Source organism: Electrophorus electricus, chromosome 5 (assembly GCF_013358815.1).
Source record: "Electrophorus electricus isolate fEleEle1 chromosome 5, fEleEle1.pri, whole genome shotgun sequence".
NCBI classification, from domain to species: domain Eukaryota; kingdom Metazoa; phylum Chordata; class Actinopteri; order Gymnotiformes; family Gymnotidae; genus Electrophorus; species Electrophorus electricus.
Window position 1 is genome coordinate 16000176 of NC_049539.1, and position 10283 is coordinate 16010458.

Below are 10283 nucleotides of genomic sequence, written 5' to 3' on the forward strand. Positions count from 1 at the left end.
GTCATTTTCAAGATTAGTCCAAGTTATAGCCATAAGATTAGGAATACAACTTCACACTGGTTTTGTAGCTACTCTGCAGTTAAAGGTGCATTAGTCAACATTCAAGAAATGCCACCACTAGACACTAGATATCAACTCGGGGATGATTTTTTTTTTTTTCACTCTTTGTATCTGTCTTCTATTCCTGCCTTTAACACAAAGCACACGTCTAAGATCTACAGTGGCCAACGGAGTTCAATTACTGAAATGTTGTGTTGCCCACTATGAAATTTAGCTTTTTAAATTATTAGAATTTGGCCATAGAATTTGGCTCATAATGATTTTGTGGTGTGAGAGTACCACTAGTGAGTTTATCACTCACTACATGTGTTAGTTTGTTAGCCTCTTTAGCTGCAAGGGACTTTAATGCAGTTGACCTTCATTGCATATCTCTGAAGGTGGTTCACCCAAGGTATTACTTTATTTAGCTCTATAAGTGATAAAGCTTTATCTACTTGGTTATTCATGCAAAGTGTGGCACTCAAATAGTTCAATGCATTATACAGATCTTGTTTACATACCTCTCCAAAAGGAACATCACTAATTCTGGGTCCAATTTCATCCCTTTCAAATGTAATATTCTGAAAAGCACTTCCAATATTATTTCTTGTCATGAATTTTTTTGCAGCACAGTGTGTTTTTTGTCAACAGTTCGAGGACCTGGGAATGCAGGGTGCTTTCCAGATTTAGCCAAGTATATTATTATGTTCTACATATTTCACAGTTTATTGAAATTATTAAGAAAAGGGGGGAAATCAACTAATGCACCTTTAAAGATACATGATGACTACATTTTTCTTTGCATCACTTGCTATATAGTGAACAGGATATACACACTGGATAAACATCGAACAGATACAATATACACACTGGATAAACATCCACTTGTTCCTAGAACAACATTTTTATTAAGTAATCTCTGAACTCTGTTTTCATCAGTATGTACCTACTTCCATTCAAAAAGCCTTTCTTTTAAACTATAACTCTTTGTAGGGTAGGTCTTATGCATAGGTATGCACCTGATCAACTTCAAAATGCCCACATTTCCATAAGTACAGCCTTAATTTTCGAAATGGCTCGGGATAGCTGGATAGTGATATATGGCACAAAACCAAAAATAGGAAGTATATTCAAATATTCTTCCCAATTTAGAAACATTTCATATGTATTAAGATAATTCACTAATAGCCCCTTCATCATTGATACTAAATTTACGTTTAGTGTATAGCCTTTAGGTGAATATGTCTCTTTAACTGTTTTAAATTACTTTGTGTTACCTTTTTAGGTTTGGAATATGGAATATTTGCATTAATCACCAATTCAATTTTGATAATTTATTGCTTTGTAAAGTTGTCTAACAGTTTTGTTGTTGAGTAGTGTATGTATGCATATATTGCCAGTTTGAAACAATGTCTTAGTACAACTCCTGCACATAAATGAATATTTCATCTGAAAATTAACACAATTTTACCAAGTGTGTGGTCAATAAACTATCAGAGTTTTTTGAGTTCACTAGAGGTATAGATTTCAAACAATTTGTGATGACAATTAAACCCAAATTAGCATGATGAACTTGCATGCCAGGAACACCACTGACATGCTTTAAAAATGTGGTAAAGAACTACTTTAATAGATTGTGTCAAAACAATTATAGAGAAAAATATTTGGGTATCTTAAAACAACTTTTGTGCATGCATGAATGTCATTAAAATTACTGTGGATTTTTAATCACAGAGCGTGGCTAAGCAAATCTAGGTTTTGTGTTCACTAGAAGTGTATATTGCAAGTTATGGCCAATAAATTTAACTTTTAGCATGTTGAAACTGCATGTCAAAAAACATCACAGAACTCTTTACTTTACATAGACTCAGGAATTTTTACTATTATTATGATCCCAGATAGGTGGTTCACTCACTCAGTGTATGCTTTCCCTGCCAACATCTTTCACCTGGATATTAGGTGCTGAATTGTCTCAGAGGTTCCTTTTTACAATTTGCATCTTGTTTTGTGTGAGGCATCCGATTTGGATTGATCTAGTGCATAGTGCTTGATCTTTTTTCTGCAATTAGTATCTCTGTGCTGTCCTTTTTCCAGCCATTGGTAGATTTGTCGTCTCAGCCACCTCTGCTATCTCCTGATGGTACATTCCATGGATGGTTTCATCTTGCCATGTGACCTCCTCTGTTTCAGTGGTGATCATGTCCCCCATCTGTTTGAAGATTTTCCACGTGAGCTCATAATTGAACCGCCATTTCTTGGATCTATTCATGGATATTTTGAATCTCACTCAGGACAGTGGCTCTTACACTTTGTAGGTCCCATCCAAGCTCCTTATGACAGGTATAGAGTCTTAGATGTTGGATCTTGGGTGGAGTGCCACATGCATTTTGAGTTTTCTGGTCATGCCAGCTTATTGTGCATGCTGGATCTCTGATGATTGGCAGGGAATATGTGTTTATGGCTTTGATTTTATTATTCTCATTCAACTGGCTCTTGAGGACCTGCCTTACAATATGCTGCTGTCCACATGTCCATTTCTGCCTCATGGTTCCTGCGTGAGAAGAGAATCCACAAGTATTTGTAGCTGTCCTCCAGTTCTGTTAAATGGCCTTGTGGTGGATCAATACCCTCTGTCCTAATCAGAGTACCTATTTTTACTATCAGCTGACCAAATTTTTCTGGCCTGAAGTGTAGTCCTCCAGTGTCCTACTGAGCTCTGGATGAAGGCCCTTATTGACTTTATACAGGGCTAGGCATTCAAGTATGCATGTGTGTAGCATTGTGTTAAATGCTTTCTTACAGTCAATCCAGGCCATGCTTAAGTCAAGTCAAGTCAAATTTATTTATAAAGTACTTTTTACAACAGTTGTCACAAAGCAACTTTACAAATGTCCATGTCCAAGCCCTCAGTGAGCAGGCCAAGGGCAATAATGGTAAGGTAAAACTCCCTAGAGCATGAAAAAGGAACCTTGAGAGGAACAAAGGCTCAAAATGGGGCCCATCCTCCTTTCAAGCATATCATACAGTGGTATATACCTGCTTGTTGGTTTCAGTTATACTGTTTGTTGTGATTGTGCTTATTGGGAGCATACAGTGGGTAGGGAGAGACTGTAAGTTAAACTACTATTTAAATACAACAAATATGGTTTATTTTTAGTCCAGTTATGGGTATTGGACATTTTTAAGTCCAGTTATGGATATTTAATACTATTGAGTATCAGCTCCTATAACATTGTATCATTAATCCAGGTATCTGTGCACCAAAACAGAACCAAATTTCTATCTTAGTTTATTAACCACACCTGGAACAATGGGGAAAGTTTGCGATTTAAATTTTTGGTTGTACTACTCCTTTAACATCTCAATGAAAATCACTGTTAAACTATTAAAGTACATGGTCTAAATGGAGAAAAAGGATATGAAGACAGAAATGACTGCATGTGATTTTGTTTTGTTTTTTATTCAAAAATGATTATGGTAACTTGTTTGATTATTTGATATTTGAAAATATACTGGTAATACAAAACCACTCACCAAAAACACTGGAATAGCAAAATCAAAGAGTTTTGGATTAAAAGCAAAAATATGAATGAGGCAAAAATACAGAATCTCATCTTTGTTTATGGATGATGATTACTATTTACAGATCACAGTTATGGAATCTCCCTGTTTACTGACTTCAAAGCCAGATGCCAAAGACCAGAGGAAAGGCTAAAAAAACCCACATCTCCAGTGCTCTATTATGTGCCCACAATTGAAGCATCTAACCAAATAAAATGCTGTTTTAAGACATATGCTATTTCAATAACCTACATATGTTCACCTGAAATTGAAACACAGCTCTAAAACAATAAAGCATATGCCCAAAATACCCAGAAATAAAGTGTGATATTCTGTGCCTCCTATTCATATTTTTAATATAAAGAGATTGAACATGTAACTGAATACTTTTTGAGTGATGTGTATGATATAAAGATATGATATACACATGCAATTATAAATACATATGTATGAGAGAAAGATTTTAAAGTCATGCATCAAGAAGTAGTCAGAACAAATGAGTGTATGCCACATGTTAAAACATAAAAACTGTATTTTTTTTTCAAACTGTGATTTGTTAAACATAATAAACTGATCAAGAAGAGTGAAATGAAGATACATTTACAGCAATTTCTTTTCAGACTTGTGTGATTTCTTAACCATAGTAAACTGATCAAGAATGAGATCACATAGCATGCTGTTAATAACATTTAATCACATAGCATGCTGTTAATAACATTTACCCACAAATATGTGTTTCTACATATCTTCATGTGAAAACAATAAAAATTATACTTGGGACCCTAATAAAAAAATATTAGCTTAGATATTAGTTTCAGCATGATATATGAATCATGATTTGACAATAAGAGGCATCACAAATGTTTTGCCACCACATACCTCACAAAAGTTTTTCCTTATAAATTACTGTGTAAATATATGTACAATTTGTACAAATAGATGCATATTTATGAATTCATACATAAAGTATAGATCAACAGTGATGGAACTTCTCCTCCACTGTTTAATGTGTGAGCTACACAAAATGCTACTAATGTGCACACACAACTGTCACTATTTGTCAGTACTGCCAAACCATGCAAGACAACAACCATTAGGTGGCTCTCTTTAGTAGATTTATTATTTTTTTGGCAGTAGATGGCTGCTTTGTGGTGTTGATGGTTCTACTACTAGACTTAGAGTCAGGCAAAATGCACCTCATACTTTACACTTTCCAGAAAATCATTGGTTATGCCAATATAACATTTTCAGACAATCTTTGTTAATGAAATTACTCAACAAAATCCTGTGAGTGATTCTATACGATAAGATGGGTTGCAAGGAAGACTGCCAGAATGACATTGTATCATTTGGGAATTTGGGAGCAAGTGCAATTTCATATTTGACTGGCTATGATTAAATTAAAGATTCAAGTATTTTTCCTGAAACCTGTATGACATACTTCTGACTTCTGATTACTCATGTCATCCCAAGGCATTTTTTACTGTTTATTCTCAACCCTGTGACACTGAAAGGCCATCACCATGTAATTTTTGTGATGGGCATTTAAATCAATACAAAATGATATTTCACATTAAAAATATATAGAATGATATTCTGATGAAAAAAAGGGGACTAGAAAAATCAGATGTTATGTAAGGGTAGGTAGTCTTCCATGTAAAATATTACAACATACTCATTCCATATTGTAATTTTTTCCTCATTCAAAACATTTTGCCATGGACACAGAGCACTAGGCACTTTTGTGTGCAGGTACTGGCACATTGATTACTTTTGGTTTGGGAAATTCTGCGTTCATTGTTTGTTGTGTAACTTGAAATAAGAAAACTCCATAAATCTTCAAGGTACGCCATGAGATTTAAAGCAAACAAAACATGGCCACTATGCCATTAAGGAATGGCCAGTGCAAACTAATGTAAGTGAATTAACACAATATAAATGTTTATCATCCAGAAAAAGTATGGAATTAGCTACCATTTTTATTTGTATTGTAAAAGGCACTCCAAGAAAATATACTGAAAAAGTATTATACATTGTGCTATGCACTAGAAAGTCAAATGTATTTATATAGTACTTTTTACCATACATTTTGCAACACACAAAGCAGCACTACAGATGTTTGGCTCCAGATGCCTAATGAGCAAACCAGTGGCGAGAGTGGTAAGGAAAAACTCCTTTGGTAGAATTGAGGAAGAAACCTTAGGAGGACCAAGACTCAAGAAACCATTACAAAAAAAACAACAATCTTGATTAAATAAAAGTGGACCAATTTCTCTGCGACTGATGAGGAAAGTATATATCTTAGTTTAGCAATATTATGTTAATGGAAGAAAATGTTTTTGTAACATTACATATGTGAGTGTCAAATGATTGATCAGAGTCAATAATAGTGCATACATCTTTTACAAATGTTTTTGGTGTTACTGAAAAGCCATCATGATTATTAATTATTGATTATTAGTAGATTATTGGACAATTTGCCTCTTGCAGCCTTGGGTCCAAGCGATAGCAGTTTTATCTTAATTCAAAAGGAGAAAGTTAGTTGCCATTGAGTTTTTTATTTACATTAAACAGTCATCGGTTTTGTTCAGTGCATATGCATCATCAGGACTCGCAGATACAGTGAGTATTGAACTTCGGTAGCATTTCTCCAGGTGCTTTCTGTAGGCATAAAATGGTTTTAACTTTTACTGGAGCAATTTTGGAGTTGAAGCTATCTAGCAGTGCACCAGGACACTTGGATGGTTTGCTTGGTGCTGTGCACATTTTTTCCCATGAAAAGTGTATCTGTGTTGTCATTCATAACCCTCTTCTGAAAACGGATGCATCTGTTCTTGAGTTCTAGTGAGTCCCTCAAAGAACACACAATACTTTGCAACAAAGATACATCCTTAACAGAGGCTGATATGTTGAGACCTTTTGAGATAACCAAATGTAGTGACCATGACAGTGCGTGTGCTCTAAGTAGAGAGAGAAAGACCAACAGAGTCAAATGTGGCACAGAGATCCTTGGCACAATTTTCCATGGGACTGTTGATATGTATTTTAAAACCACCAGCAATTACAAGTGGTCACAATAAAAAAAATCTGCATTGTACTTTTGAGCCCAGTAGACAGTTACTAACTACAGTTAGCAATATTTGTAGCAGGATTACATATAAAAATTTTTTTGCACTAGTTAAAAATAATTAGGGGCATCACCCTTATTCTGGGAAAATTAAACTCAGGAAAGCTAAAATGTCAGGGAGCATGCCAGTGCCTCCCCCCACCCATTATAGGCCACAGATTCTAGGCCAGTGCTACATGGCAGGATCTGGGGCCTGGCCAGGGAAAGATGGGGGAGGAGACTCCCTACGGAGTTGGGAGGAGGAGCTGGACCAGTGCCGCCATCATGAAAAGAACAGTGGGCTGGACAGGACCGGATAGGAATCATGGTTCCTCCTGAGGGACAGGTCAGGGACTGGACTGGGCAGGACAGCGTGATGGGCTCTGCGGGGAATGGGGCCAGAGGCATGTTGGGAAGAGGGGCACAGGTCCAGTGGTATGCTGAAAGGTGGCACCAGTCAAGTATGCTATTTCAGGTTTAGGTGAGGGCAGAGCCATCCGGGGAGCTGGGTAAGGCAGAGTCCTGGGAGATGGGTGAAGAGGAGTCCTAGGTGCAGGGCACAGTGGAGGAGAGGCCTCCCGTGAACATAGCATCTCTAGGTTACCATCCTCCTGTGAGCATGCGCACAAGACACAGCAGGGACTGCGTCCAGAGGAGCACCTGCTAGAGTGGAGGGCACACAGGATGTAGCAGGGTCTGCATCTGGAGGAGTGCCCGCAGGAAAGCTGAGTGTGTAGGGCAGTAGGGCCTGAGTCTGTGCATTCACACAACAGGGCCTACGTCTGTGCATTCACATGGCAGGGCCTACATCTGTGCATTCACATGGCAGGGCCTGCATCTTCTTTGTAGGTCTGTTATTCTGTAACGGGCAAGGCAGCATGCGAGTGTGAGTCAAGTTCAAACAAAAAAGATGTTTAATCAAAGTAAAATAAAACATGAAGAGCACAAACAGAAAATAAATGACATTTACATACAAAGACTGACAACCACAGTAGATATGAACACTTGAACAAGAGGTCAATAATCAACAAGTACTGCTGGCTAAGGGGAGGCATTTATACACTGTATAACGGGGTTAACTAGGCACAGGTGAAAGTGATAAGGGAAAACAACAAGGTGGCATGGTAACATGGGAAATGGGGACACAACACAAAGACACAACAGAAGCACTAAAAAATAAATAAATAAACAAACTCCACATAGCCAGCCCCTCATGTGGACAGGTGAGCATGACACCACCAGGGAACCACAAACTTTAATGGAATGTGTATTTATTACAACAATAATTGAGTAAATGGGTTAAGTTATAGGGATAGGTGAGCCATATATTTTGAATTCGCTAAACTATTTGAGAGAAAGGGGAAAACAAAACAAGAATGATGGTGATCTCTTGAGATGGGGCTACAACAAACCAATTTATTAAACCAACCAGTGAGCAAGGCACACAAGACACAAAGATGAGAGCAAATTAATGGAAACTGATTTCTAAGTAAAATTTAGGTATTAGGAAATTCCCTAACCTACCTCTGCTGAAAAGAATTATAGGTAATCAACAACATCAACTTTGCATTATGTTTGGTGTTATTCTGCCTTACTTTAATCTGACAAAAATGTCCATCTCTATTATCTTAAAGAAGAAAACAGATTACCGGGCACACATATTGTGAGTGAATTATGCAAGAAGAAAACAACAAACTTAACAACAAATAAACAAAAGGAAAGGAAAAAGAAACTACAGGAAACTCAAAAGATTCCTTCCTTGCGAGAGGCTCTTGACTTTGGTTTTCACTTCTCACTGGAAACTTAACATCTTTTCTAATCACTCATTGTTCTTATGAACCTTTTCTAAACTGCTCTTGGGTTTAATAAGTAAGTCTCAAGGGCAGAGGCATGGGCCTACATGCGCATTTGGATTTCTTTTATTTTAAACCAAAGGGGACAGGTTTCTTATTAAGGCATTATTTGAGAAATCACCATGAAGAAGAAAGGAAGTTAAAAAAGAGTGAAAAAAGTATTCTCTACCAGTCTTCAAAGCTTGTTCATATAACACAATAAATGAAGCATTATAAGATTATAACATGAACATTTGATCATCAATTAAGTACATATTTCCTACCTTAATTTGAAATCTACCAACGAATAAAATGAAATGTATTTTTGTCTATCTGGTTCATATAGGACCATTAGTAAACACAATTAGAAATTGTTAACATTGTTATTATGCTGTTACCAATAAATGGAAAGAAAAGGGAAGAGGAGAAGCAATAGGTTTTCAACCACATTTGAACAGAATAAAGTAGTTTAAAGTTTACATTAAGCTAACTACTTTACTTGAACTTGTTACTCAATTGCAAATAGTAAGATGCTTGTTCTAGAGCTTTAATCCTTATTTATGATGTAGAGGTTACAAATCTTGACACCAAGGAGGCTCTGGTCACTGTTTCCTCTAAGGGAGGGGGAAGATCTAAACTTTTTTTTTTCCAGAGAGAAGGGGCAAGCTATTTCCACTACATATTCTTGGCACTCCTCTTCGAACTGCACTTTGATACTCAAAGGATATAAACTCACTAAATGACAACTGCTTACGTTGGAAAGAACAGTTAACCAGAGCAGCTGTACCTCCATGCTACATGAGGGATATTTATGAAGCTGAAGATTGGTGAAAGCAGGCTCAATGAATGTGGTTGTGCCACTACATTTACTTAACCATGTTTCATTTAACTGTATAACATCAAGCCCATTGGTTAGAAAAACATTAAAATAATTAACCAAAACTTGTTTGAGCTAGTGATATAATATTGAGAAAAGCTAATTATTAACTTGTATACTTTTCTGAAAAGCTGTGATTAATTTTGTACATACTGAAGGTTTGATGCATTTACAGGTTAATGCATTAATGCCTTGTTAATGCCTTGTTTTTTCTGTTTCTGATGAGCACTGGAATGGGAGAGATTACAGGTACGCTGGTCCAAGATTCTTCTGAAAACATGCACTGCCGACCATCATTCTAGCAGCAGGTACCAAAAGAATATCAATGTGGCAGACTATTGAAACTGGGGTATTTTCTTCCATTAGAGCAGATGCTGGTGGGTAGAACTTCTGCTGATGGAGGGTGAAGTCTTTCTGGTGGATGAGGAGCTTGTCTCTTCTTGGGGGAAGGTCTTCGGGAAGAAAGTGGGGATAAGGCAGTAGATGAAGGTAGAGGAATTGCTCAGCTGGTTTTACACTCTACCTGAAGTCTGGTTGACAGGGAAAGAGACAGCCTCATCCTAGCCAGTACTAGCTTCTCTATTGTTGTTGAGAGGTTCAGGGGGGCTGAGGAGGAGATGGAGAAGAGTAGAGTCCTCATGGGGTTGTGTTGTCTGGTGTTTTAGCTGATCAACTGGTGGGAAGATGTGGCTCTGAAGTGACAAAATCCACTGATGGAAGTGTGTCCTTTGAGGTTTGTACCGATGTGCCTTCACCAGTTGGGGTACATAAGTTGCACACTGAGATAATTAAGTTATCTGTCAGAGTTTTGACACCCCTATTGTTTATGCCTAGACATTCTCTGCCTAAAAAAATTCACACTTCAAAA